This window comes from Mus pahari, chromosome 18 (genome assembly GCF_900095145.1).
Source record: "Mus pahari chromosome 18, PAHARI_EIJ_v1.1, whole genome shotgun sequence".
NCBI lineage: Eukaryota > Metazoa > Chordata > Mammalia > Rodentia > Muridae > Mus > Mus pahari.
In genome coordinates, this window is record NC_034607.1 from 57,653,188 (window position 1) to 57,664,697 (window position 11,510).

Sequence of the window (11,510 nt, forward strand, 5' to 3'; positions counted from 1 at the left end):
ATTATGTAATAATGATTCTTGAATTCCCCCTCCCGGTGCCCCACACCATGTAGAGCTGATGCTAGGAGGTTTCCAATTCTTTTCAACTTAGGACCTATATGCAGTGATATTGTATATTTTGATACATTATGTTGGCATGAACCTGATGTGCTGAGGAGATGGTATTTGTCAATTTCTCCCTACTTTCTGCCTCTTACATTCTTTACATTTCTTCTGCAATCTTCTCTTAGCCTTAAATGTAAATGGGTAGCATAAATGTCTCTTCTGTTCCTGAGTTTGCAGCTATATTTTTTAATTTTAGCATCCTGTACTGCCATGAATCTTCACAATTACCTTGGCTACTGCAAGAAATGGTTTCTCTTTCAGACTGAAAACAACTTTTGTCTGTTGAGGTAAACATAAATATATAGGAAATGTTTTGATGCTACATTAATTTGGCTAAGTCACTACCTTATATCAGGTTTGTACTGCTAATCATGTTTAGAAACTCAAACATAATTAAGTAGTGATAAATTAGCTCCCTAACAGAAGCTAGGAAATCAATGCATAGATTTTGCCTATCAAGTTGGTATTATAGTTAATAGAATTTACAATGGAATCAGACCAGCCATGCCTTTATCCTAAAGCAGTCTCCACATTACCATCTAGTAACATGAGAAATAGCCCGTAGGCCAGAATATTTTAATCTATTTATATCCTGATTTCTCTACGTCTTTCATTACAAATGTATGGCAATTACTTCTTAGAAATTATTTCTTATAGGTAAGTAAGAAGAGTGGTAGAACACTATTATTTTGGGTGTTTTGAGGTACTCTCTGATCTACTACTCCTATGGAAATAATTCAAACTTAGATCTGTTAATCCTGGTTGAACCACTTCACCACTCATATATCACCTCTCTACCCTTATTTCACTTATTGTCTCTTTGCCTTTCTAGGACTGAGGTATCTCAGTGAGGACAAAATTTTCTAGTTGTATCTATTTTCATACAATGAAACATGCATAATTTCATTTTTCTTTATTGCTGAATAAAATTACATTGTATATATGTATCACAATTAGTAAACATCAGTTGATAGCTATCTAAGATTACTCATTTTCCTATTTATTTTGAATAGAGATACAGTGAGTGTATGTATGTGTGTATGTATGTAATAGTACATATTTCTTAGAGTATATAACTAAATGATGTGACTAGGTTTTACACTACAACTATTTATAGTTTTTTGGGGGAATCTCCAGATGTATTTTCAAAGTGATAAAATTAATATATACTTCCACCAGCAGTAAAAGAGTTGCTTTAACTAAATAGCTGTGATGGTTTAAATATGCCTGGGTCAGGGAGTTGTACTTTTAGGAAGTCTGGTCTTGTTGAAGAAGGTGTGGCTATGTTGGAGAAAGTGTGTCACTGTGGGGTTGGGTAATGAGACTCCTCCTAACCATCTGGGGTCAGTCTACTTCTAGAGGCCCTCAGATGAACATGTAGAATTCTCAGCTCCTCATGCACCAAGCCAACATGAACATTATTATGTTCCCACCTTGATGACAATGGACTGAACATCTGAAACTGTAAGCCAGACCTAATTTAAGGTTGTCTTATAAGAGTTGATTTGGTCATGTCTCTGATCATGGAAGAAAAATCCTAAAACAGAATGCATGCCACATTTAAATCTAGTTTTAATGTGGAATTTCCTGATTGTTAAGGATGGTGAATTATTTTTGTAACTGTCTCCAAGTCACTAGTAATTCTTCTGGAATTCTGTTTAGTTACATAAACTATTTTTTGTTGGGTGGGTTGTTTTCTTGGAAGTTATTATTTTTCTTTTCTATTATTGGATATTTTTTATTTACAATTCAAATGTTATCACCTCTCTCGATTTCCTCTCTAGACACTCCCTATCCCATTCCCCCTCACTTGCTTCTATGAGGATGCATGCCTACCCACTCACCCACTCCCATATCCCCACCCCAGCATTCCCCTACACTGGAGCCCTTAGCCTTCACAGGACCAAGGAGGACCTTTCCTCCCATTGATGCCCTACAAAAACTTCCTCTGCTACATATGTGCCTGGATCCATGGGTCACTGAATGCATACTCTTCAGTTGGTGGTTTAGTCCCTGGGAGCTCTGGGGGGTCTGGTTGGTTGATATTGTTGTTTTTCCTATGTGGTTGTAAACCCCTTCAACTCCTTCAGTTCTTCCTTTTAACTCCTCCATTGTGGACACTGTGCTAAGTTCAATGGTTGGCTTCAAGCATCTGCCTTTGTATTTGTCAGGTTCTGGCAAAGCCTCTCAGGAGACAGTTATATAAAGCTCCTATCAGCAAGAACTTCTTGGCACCCACAATAGTGTCAGTGTTTGGTAACTATATTGGATGGATACCCAGGCAGGGCAGTCTCTAGATGGCCTTTTTTTCAGACTTTGTTCTAAACTTGGTCTCCATATTTCCTTCCTAGAGGATTTTTTTCTCCCTTTTAAGAAGGTCTGAAGAAGCATCCACACTTTGGTCTTCCTTCTTCTTGAACTTCATGTGGTCTGTGAATTGTATATTAGGCATTTCAACTTTTGGGATAATATCCACTTATCGTGAGTACATACCACGTGTGTTCTTCTGTGATTAGGTTACCTCATTCAGGATGATATTTCCTCGTTCCACCATTTGCCTAAGAATTTCACGAAGTCATAGTTTTTACTGTCTGAGTAGTACTCCATTATGTAAATGTACCATATTTTCTGTATGCATTACTCTGTTGAAAAACATCTTGGTTTATTCCAGCTTCTGGCTATTATAAATAAGGCTGCTATGAACATAGAAGAACATGTGTCATTGTTGTATATTGGAGCATCTTTTGGGTATATTCCCAGAAGTGGTATAAATGTGTCCTCAGGTAGTACTATTTCTATTTTTCTGAGGAACCCACCAAATTGATTGCCACAGTGGCTGTACCAGCTTGCAATCCTACCAACAAGGGAGGAGTCTTTATTTTTTCCACATCCTCACCAGTATCTCCTGTCACCTGAGTTTTTGATCTTAACCATTCTGACTGGTGTGAGGTGGAATCTCAGGGTTTTTTTGATTTGCATTTCCCTGATAACTAGGAATTTTGAACATTTATTTAGGTATATCTCAGCCATTTTAGATGCCTCAGTTGAGAATTACTTGTTTAGCTCTGTTTGCCATTTTTAATAGGGTTATTTGACTCTCCAGTGTTTAACATTTTGAGTTTTTGTATATATTTAATATTGGCCCTTTATTGGATGTAGGATTGGTAAAGATCTTTTTCCAATCTATAGATTGACATGTTGCTCATTGACAGTGTCATTTGATTTACAGAATATTTGTAAATTTATGAAGTCCCATTTGTTGATGTTTTTATCTTAAAGCATAAGCCATTGATATTTTCTTCAGGAAATTTTCCATTGTGCCATGTGTTCGAGGTTCTCCCCCACTTTCTTGTCCATTAGTTTCTATGTATCTCATTTTATGTAAAGGTCCTTGATTTACTTGGACTTGATATTCGTGCAAGAACATAAGAGTGGATCAATGTGAGTTCTTCTACATGCTGACTACCAGTTGAACCAGCACAATTTGTTGAACATGCTGTCTTTTACCACTGGATGGTTTTAGCTCCTTTGTCAAATATCAAGTGACCATAGATACGTGGTTTCATTTCTGGGTCTTCTATTCCATTGATCTACCTGCCTGTCTCGATCAATATCATAGACTTTTTGTTACTATTTCTCTGTGATACAGCTGAGATCATGGATGGTGATTCCCCTAGATGTTCTTTGATTCTTGAGAATAATTTTTGATATCCTAGATTTTTAGTTATTCCACATGAATTTGTGAATTGCTCTTTTTAACTCTATGAAGAATTGAGTTGGAATTTTGTTGGGGATTGCATGGAATCTGTAGATTGCTTTTTTCTAGATGGCCATTTTTACTACATTAATCCTGCCAATTCATGAACATGGGAGATCTTTCAGTCCTCTGAAATCTTCTTCAATTTCTTTCTTCAGAGATTTGAAATTCTTCTCATACAGATTATTCACTTGTTGGTTAGTGTATTAGTCAGGGTTCTCTAGATTCACAGAACTTACGGATAGTCTCTATAGAGTAAAGGAATTTATTGATGACTTACAGTCTGTAGTCCAATTCCCAACAATGGTTCAGTAGTAGCTGTAAATGGAAATCCAAGGATCTAGCAGTTACTTAGTCCCACATGGCAAGCAGGCCAAAGAGCGAGAACCAGACTCCCTTCTTCCAATGTCCTTATATGGTCTCCAGCAAAAGGTGTAGCCCAGATTAAAGGTGTGTGCCACCACACTTTTAATTCCAGATGACCTTGAACTCAGAGATCTCCCTGTCTTAATCTTCTGGAATCAATCACCACTGTGTCTCAAGATATCCATACCAAGATCCAGATCAGAAACTTCTATCTCCCAGCCTCCAGATTAGATTCACTGGTGAGCCTTCCAATTCTGGATTGTAGTTCATTTCAAATATAGTCAAGTTTGACAACCAGGAATAGCCACTACAGTTAGAGTCACACCAAGGTATTTTATAATATTTGTGACTATTGTGAAGGGTGTTGTTTCCCTAATTTCTTTCTCAGCTTGTTTATCCTTTGTGTAGAGAAAGGCCACTGATTTGTTTGAGTTAATTTTATATCCAGCTACTTCACTGAAGCTGTTTATCAGGTTAAGGAGTTCTCTGGTGGAATTTTTAGGGTCACTTATTTGTACTATCATATCATCTGCAAATAGTGATATTTTGACTTCTTCCTTTCCAATTTGTATCCACTTGATCTCCTTTTGTTGTCTAATTTCTCTGGCTAGGACTTCAAGTACTATATTGAATAGATAGGGAGAAAGTGGGCAGCCTTGTCTAGTCCCTGATTTTGGTGGGATTGCTTCAAGTTTCTCTCCATTTGGTTTGATGTTGGCTATTGGTTTGCTGTTTATTGCTTTCACTGTGTTTAGGTAGAGGCCTTGAATTTCTGATCTTTCTAAGACTTATACCATGAAACAGTGTTCAATTTTGCCAAATGCTTTCTCAGCATCTAGTGAGATTATCATGTGTTTTTTTTTTTTTTTTCTTGGTTGATATCATGGATTAGGTTGTTGGTTTTCCTTATGTTGAACCTTCCCTGCATCCTTGGGATGAAGCCTACTTGATCATGATGGATGATGGTTTCAATGTGTTCTTGGATTCATTTTGTGAGAATTTTATTGAGTATTTTTGATTTGATATTCATAAGGGTAGTTGGTTTGAAGTTCTCATTTTTTGGGAGGGGGCAGTATTTGAGTGGTTTAGGTACAAGCATGAAGAATCCTGAGCCTCTGGCTGGGCAGGGGTTTGTGTTTCCCTGGTCCTGTGGGGGATTCATTTATACTTGGTGTTATAAAAGATGTTGTAGCCTCAACTGTGATCTTGAGTGTGTCAGATCTCCAGTGCTTCTGGATGTGTCCAATATCCTGGGAGTCGAGTTACTTCTGTGATCCTGTAATTCTCTGACCCTGAGATCCTGGGCATTTCAAAATACCTGGGAATTGTGCTCCCTCTAGATCTTGTAAGTGTGGGTGCAGAGCCTCAGGTCTGCTCCAGGTGCAGGTTCAAATTATAATGAACCTGTGTCACTGACCAGGCAGGGCTTCCTGTGTCCCTGGATCCTGAGGGTTCCAGTTACTCCCAGTTTTAAGCCAAATGTTGTGGCCTCCTCACCTGCAATCCTAGGTGTATGAGAGTACCTGGGAATCAAGCTTCTAGTTCACTAATGCTCTTTTAGATGCATAGCTGGGGAATATTTTCTCTGACTCTATTAGATGGCTACTCACCCCCTTAATAGCTACATTTTTTGCACAGCAGCTTTTCATTGCATGAAATCTCATTTGATTATTGTTTGTTTAATTTCTGTGCTACAAAATCATATTCAAAGAATCCTTGCCAATACATATTGAGGTTGAAGAAATTTGGCATTTTATTTTTTGTTATTTCTCAATTTATTTTGTGAGGAGTGGAATATAAGGGTGCAGTTTCAATCTTCTACATGCTGATGTCCTAGTTCCCAGCTCCATTTGTTGAAGTTGCTGTCTTTTCTCCTGTGTATTGTTTTGCTTCATGGTAAATAATCATATAGAATGCCCAAAGGAAGTTAAGCTCCTACTTTATCCTTAGAATTAGACATAAGTTTGTATGGATACATGATTATAGGTTTAAAGCCTGCTTCCAAAATTTTACAAAATGAGTCCACTTAATTAGAGCTTCTAAGAGCCCCTACAATATGACTACTGTCAATCTATAACATTTCTCTATGGGTTATTTCTTTTCTGTTTCTGCATATCCTGTTTTTCAATTTCTGAATAGAACTCTGAAACCTCACCAATACATGTCCTGAAGTGAGGCTACCAGCATCAGGGCTAGTGATTATTCAGTGAGCATTGACAGTCTTAGTCCTGGAATATTTCTCTATCTCTAGAAAAATTAAAAAGTTAGTTACATAAAATCTGACAAAATATTTGTTGTATAGAAGTACTTTTAAATGTTTTATAAGATATATGCTTTTTATTAAATTGAGTATTGTAAATGTAAAAAAAATTTCAAACATGGTAAGCAACAAGGAGTTGAAATTTTTAAAATGTTAACAGAAGAAGAGTAAAATCCAAAGAGAAAAAGGAAGTATAAATAAAGCTAGAAAAAATATTGTATTCATAATAGAGGACATTTTGACATAAAAAAAAACAAAGGAAGAGACATTAATACTATATTCATGGTTAAATGTCTTCAGATTATACTAGATGCAGTTTGGTTTGAAGCATGGTTAGACTATTAATATCTAAGACACCAGAACATTCCCAAAAGAAAAATTGACATATTGAAGGTAAAACATACAGGAAAATCAAAACCATAAGGTAGAATGTTTTATGTTTTACCAGTGTACATGAATGCCTATAAAATTAACAATGAAATATTGTGATAAGAGATAGTGTCATCTTACTATCTGGATATTAGCAGAATGTCAGACATAGGCACTCACCTGCTCCACATATATTTTCTATCCCAGATGATTCAGTGATATTTGAAGTATTGTCAGAAGAAATAAGAGGGCACAGTAATTGTTCTGTAAAAGTACAGTGGAAAATAAAAGAGCAGCAAACAAACCATGACAAAGCCCTCTTGCTCCCTGTGCTTCCTGTGATCTTCTTTTCACTTATGCTAAAGCTGTTCCTTACTGTTCAGATTCTCAGACTTAGAATGTTCTATTTAATCCACTGGGAGTCCTGCCTGGCTACAGGAGGTGACTATGCAGGCTCCGTGTCCAACAATGTTCAGGTAGTATCACCCCCCCCCCCATAGACTCTGTAGGGCCTCACCTTTCCCCTGTTCTGGGTATCTCACACATCCTAGAGATGCACCATTCCTGGTGGATCAGGTGTAGGGTGAACAGAGGAGAGAGAAAAGAAATCCACTTCACCTTTCAAAGAAATAAGCATCCTTCAAGGGGAAGTTGCAAAAATTTGCTGCTTTGGGACTTTATATTAGGGACTAGGGATGAACATCACGGTTTATTAGACCTAGAATCTCTGGATATTCGTAGATCCCAAGAGCCATATAGAACTTCCTTATTGAGGACTCACTAGCTTGAATTCCTCCTTTTTCATGTTTTGAAGTCACACATTAATAGCATGGTAATAATGTCACTATATGATTTAATACACTACATGATGACTTTAACTAAGACCATTTACATTTAATTATTTTTAAAATAATCAATTGTTTTGGAAAGAACAGGGCAAAGCTGTCAAATGTTAAACAGCATTAAATATAAAGTTATATAACTAGTGACTAGCAAAATTAGGTTTGACAAGAGCACAGAGTCTTAAACACTATCTCTGCAATGCTTTCCAGCTAAGTAGCATTCAATTCTACCAGTATAGATACAGGGATCCTACCACCTCTTGGTATGCACCCTCATTATATCATCTAATATTACTGTGGGTAGTCCCTAGGTTTATATGTCTAGTCACAACAGGAAATTCTGTGAAAGGTGCTATTACTTTTAGAAAATGTGGCAGTTATAAATATGCTAATTTTAGGCTGTTGTAAATGGCTTTTAAGGACATAGGTAAAAAATCAACTCTGAAGAAAAGCCATCTCATTTCCTAAGTATAGCATTTTCAAGGATAACTGTGTTTACAGTACATGAAGAGTAATTCTGTTAACAATAAAAATGGCAACATAAATATATCCCTGTAGATACTCTAAAGCAGAATTAATAGATGCACATTCTGAGACAGGCAATAGAGGAAAAACTGTCATCTCTCTCCCATTCCTGTTTCCCTTATTTTTTCTCTCAAGGGGCACTATAACCCTTACTTGTACAGTCCTCTAAAGAGTAGCTGACACACCAGACACAGCTGCCAAAAGCTGAGGGATTATGGCAAATATTCATTTTAATGTTTTTTATTTGTTTGTTGATAGTTACTATTTTTAATTATTTATTTATTTGGCTGGGCTGATAGCTAAGCAGATCAAAGATCATCTGTGCTTAAAACAAGGGAAGTGCTACATTTAACTGTCCTCCAAATTCAGATGCTGAAGACTGTGTAAGTTATATTTTTGTCACAAAGAAAACTCCTTTGTCAAGGAGAAATCATGTAGGCCAATAAGTCTTTATTTTAACTCATGGATTCAAAAGTCAATATATAGTGTCACTGGATCTTTTGTTTCTGAGCCATTATGATATGGCCCAGAAACAAAAAATGGCTTTGGGACATTGAGAAAATTACTCACTTCATGGTTACCAGGGAGCCATAAGAGAGAAAAAGAGGAAAGAAAAATGTGTCCTTCAAAGGAACCTAAACCAGTGACCTAAAACATCTTATATGGTTTTTGTTTCCACCAATAAATATGCCATTTTCAATATACATTTTTAATAGATTAAAAGCCCTTACAGTTTAACCCCATCTCAGTAATTGTGCTACTAGCCTTTAATATATGAAACTTTGTATATGGAGGGAGACATAATCACCAAACTGTGCCAAAGAGTTTATTCAACAATGTGGCTCCTAGAAGATCTGAAGACAGTGCTTTTGAGAGGTCCTTAGGGTTAGGCTGCGATTAGACTGGTGGGTACCATCATAAGAACAAAACACTTTCTCCCAAACTTTCTTCTTATGAAGAATATTTTTTTATTTCATTTGTGAACATTAAGACTTTTAAAAAGCTTGCTAAAATATACTAGGAATCTTTTAAATTCCTTTATTTTCAGAACATATTAATTCACATGACAAATGTAACATTTATTAACTAATGTGTAATAAGAACCATTTCTATGCATGAATCTTCATGTCCAGCAGTAACAAGTGAAAAAACAAGTCAATTAAAAAAAATTCAGGAGACAGCAGATGCTGGCAAGAATGTGGAGAAACAGGAACACTCCTCCATTGCTGGTGGGATTGCAAACTTATACAATCACTCTGGAAATCAGTCTAGCAGTTCCTCAGAATATTGGACATAGTACTACTGGAAGATCCAACAATACCTCTTCTGGGCATATACCAGAAGATGTTCCAACTGTTAATAAGAACACGTGCTCCACTATGTTCATAGCAGACTTATTTATAATAGCCAGAAGCTGGAAAGAACCCAGATGTCCCTCAACAGAGGAATAGATACAGAAAATGTGATACATTTATACAATGGAGTACTACTCAGTTTTTAAAACAAGGAATTTATGAAATTCTTGGGCAAATGGATGGATCTGGAGGATATCATCCTGAGTTAAGTAACCCAGTCACAAAAGAACTCATATGATATGCACTCACTGATAAGCAGATATTAGCCCAGAAACTTAGAATACCCAAGATACAATTTGCAAAACACATGAAACTCGAGAAGAAGGAAGACCAAAGTGTGGATACTTCCTTCTTTCTTATAATGGGGAACAAAATACACATGGAAGGAGTTACAGAGACAAAGTTTGGAGCTGAGATGGAAGAAAGGACCATCGAAAGAAGTGCCCCACCCAGGGATCCATCCCATAATCAGTCACCAAATGCAGACACTACTGCATATTCCAGCAAGATTTTGCTGACATGACCCTGATATAGCTGTCTCTTGTGAGGTTATGCCAGTGCCTGGCAAATACAGAAGTGGATGCTCACAGTCACCTATTGGATGGAACACAGGGCCCCCAATGGAGGAGCTAGAGAAAGTACCCAAGGAACTGAAGGAGGCTGTAAGCCTATAGGAAGAACAGCAGTATGAACTAACCAGTACCCCCTGAGCTTGTGTCTGTAGCTGCATATGTAGCAGAAGATGGCCTAGTCAGCCATCACTGGGAAAAGAGGCACTTGGTCTTGCAAAGATTATATGCGCCAGTACAGGGGAATGTCAGGACCAGGAAGCAGAAATGGGTGGGTTGGGGAGCAGGGTGAGGGGAGGGTATAGGGGAATTTCAGGAATAGAGTTTGAGATGTAAATGAGGAAAATATCTAATTAAAAAATTGTTTAGAAAAATACATACAGACAGGACCTGAGACAGCAGAAGGGAAGTGGAGAACTGGCCTGACCAGCGGCACAAGTCCCTTCCTGTGTGCTCCAGGACCGGGTCACTTAGGGCTTGGAATCATCAGTCACCTCCACGGTCCCTAGATTGCCCACGCAATCTTAGGGTCACTGGTGAGTGGAACACAACAGCTGCTCCAATCTAATTGCACACTGGACCTGAGACACCACTAGGGAAGCAGAGAACCAGCCTGAGCAGTGGCACAAACCCTTCAACTCTGCGCCAGCACCGGGTCACCTAAGGCACGGAGTGGGCGGACACCCCCACAGTACCTAGAGGACTGCCCAAGTAATCTTAGGATCACTGGTGAGTGGAACACAACTTCTGCTCCAATCCAATCCCGCACAGACCTGAGACAGCACTAGGGAAGCAGAGAACCCGCCTGACCAGGGGCACAAGTCCCTTCTGGTCTATGCCAATACCTGGTCACCTAGGCCACAGAGTCGGTGGACACCTCCACGGTCCATAGAGGACTGCCCACATGATCTTAGGATCACTGACTAGACAGCTCCACAGTCCTCAAAAAAGACACCACTTCCATATACTGTAACACTCCCAGAATCTTAGGACAACAGGATTCCAGGATAACAGGAGCTGGGTCACACTAGTATTTGAGTGTCTCAGAGGAGCTTGACTGCCAAGAACTCAGACAGACCCAGAATCTCAGGTTCACAGGAGGCCACAATCAAAGAATTACAGAGAAATCTGGACTCTGAAAAGACCTGAATCATCTGGGACTATAGGAACGACAGGCTCCAATCAGATATATTGAGGGCAGCAAGCACTTGAGATAATCAGATGGCAGGAGGCAAGCATAAGAACAGAAGCAACAGAAACCAAGGTTACTTGAAATCCTCAGAACCAAACTCTCCCACCATAGCAAGTTCTGGATACACCATCACACCAGAAAAGCAAGACATGGATCTAAAGTCACTTCTC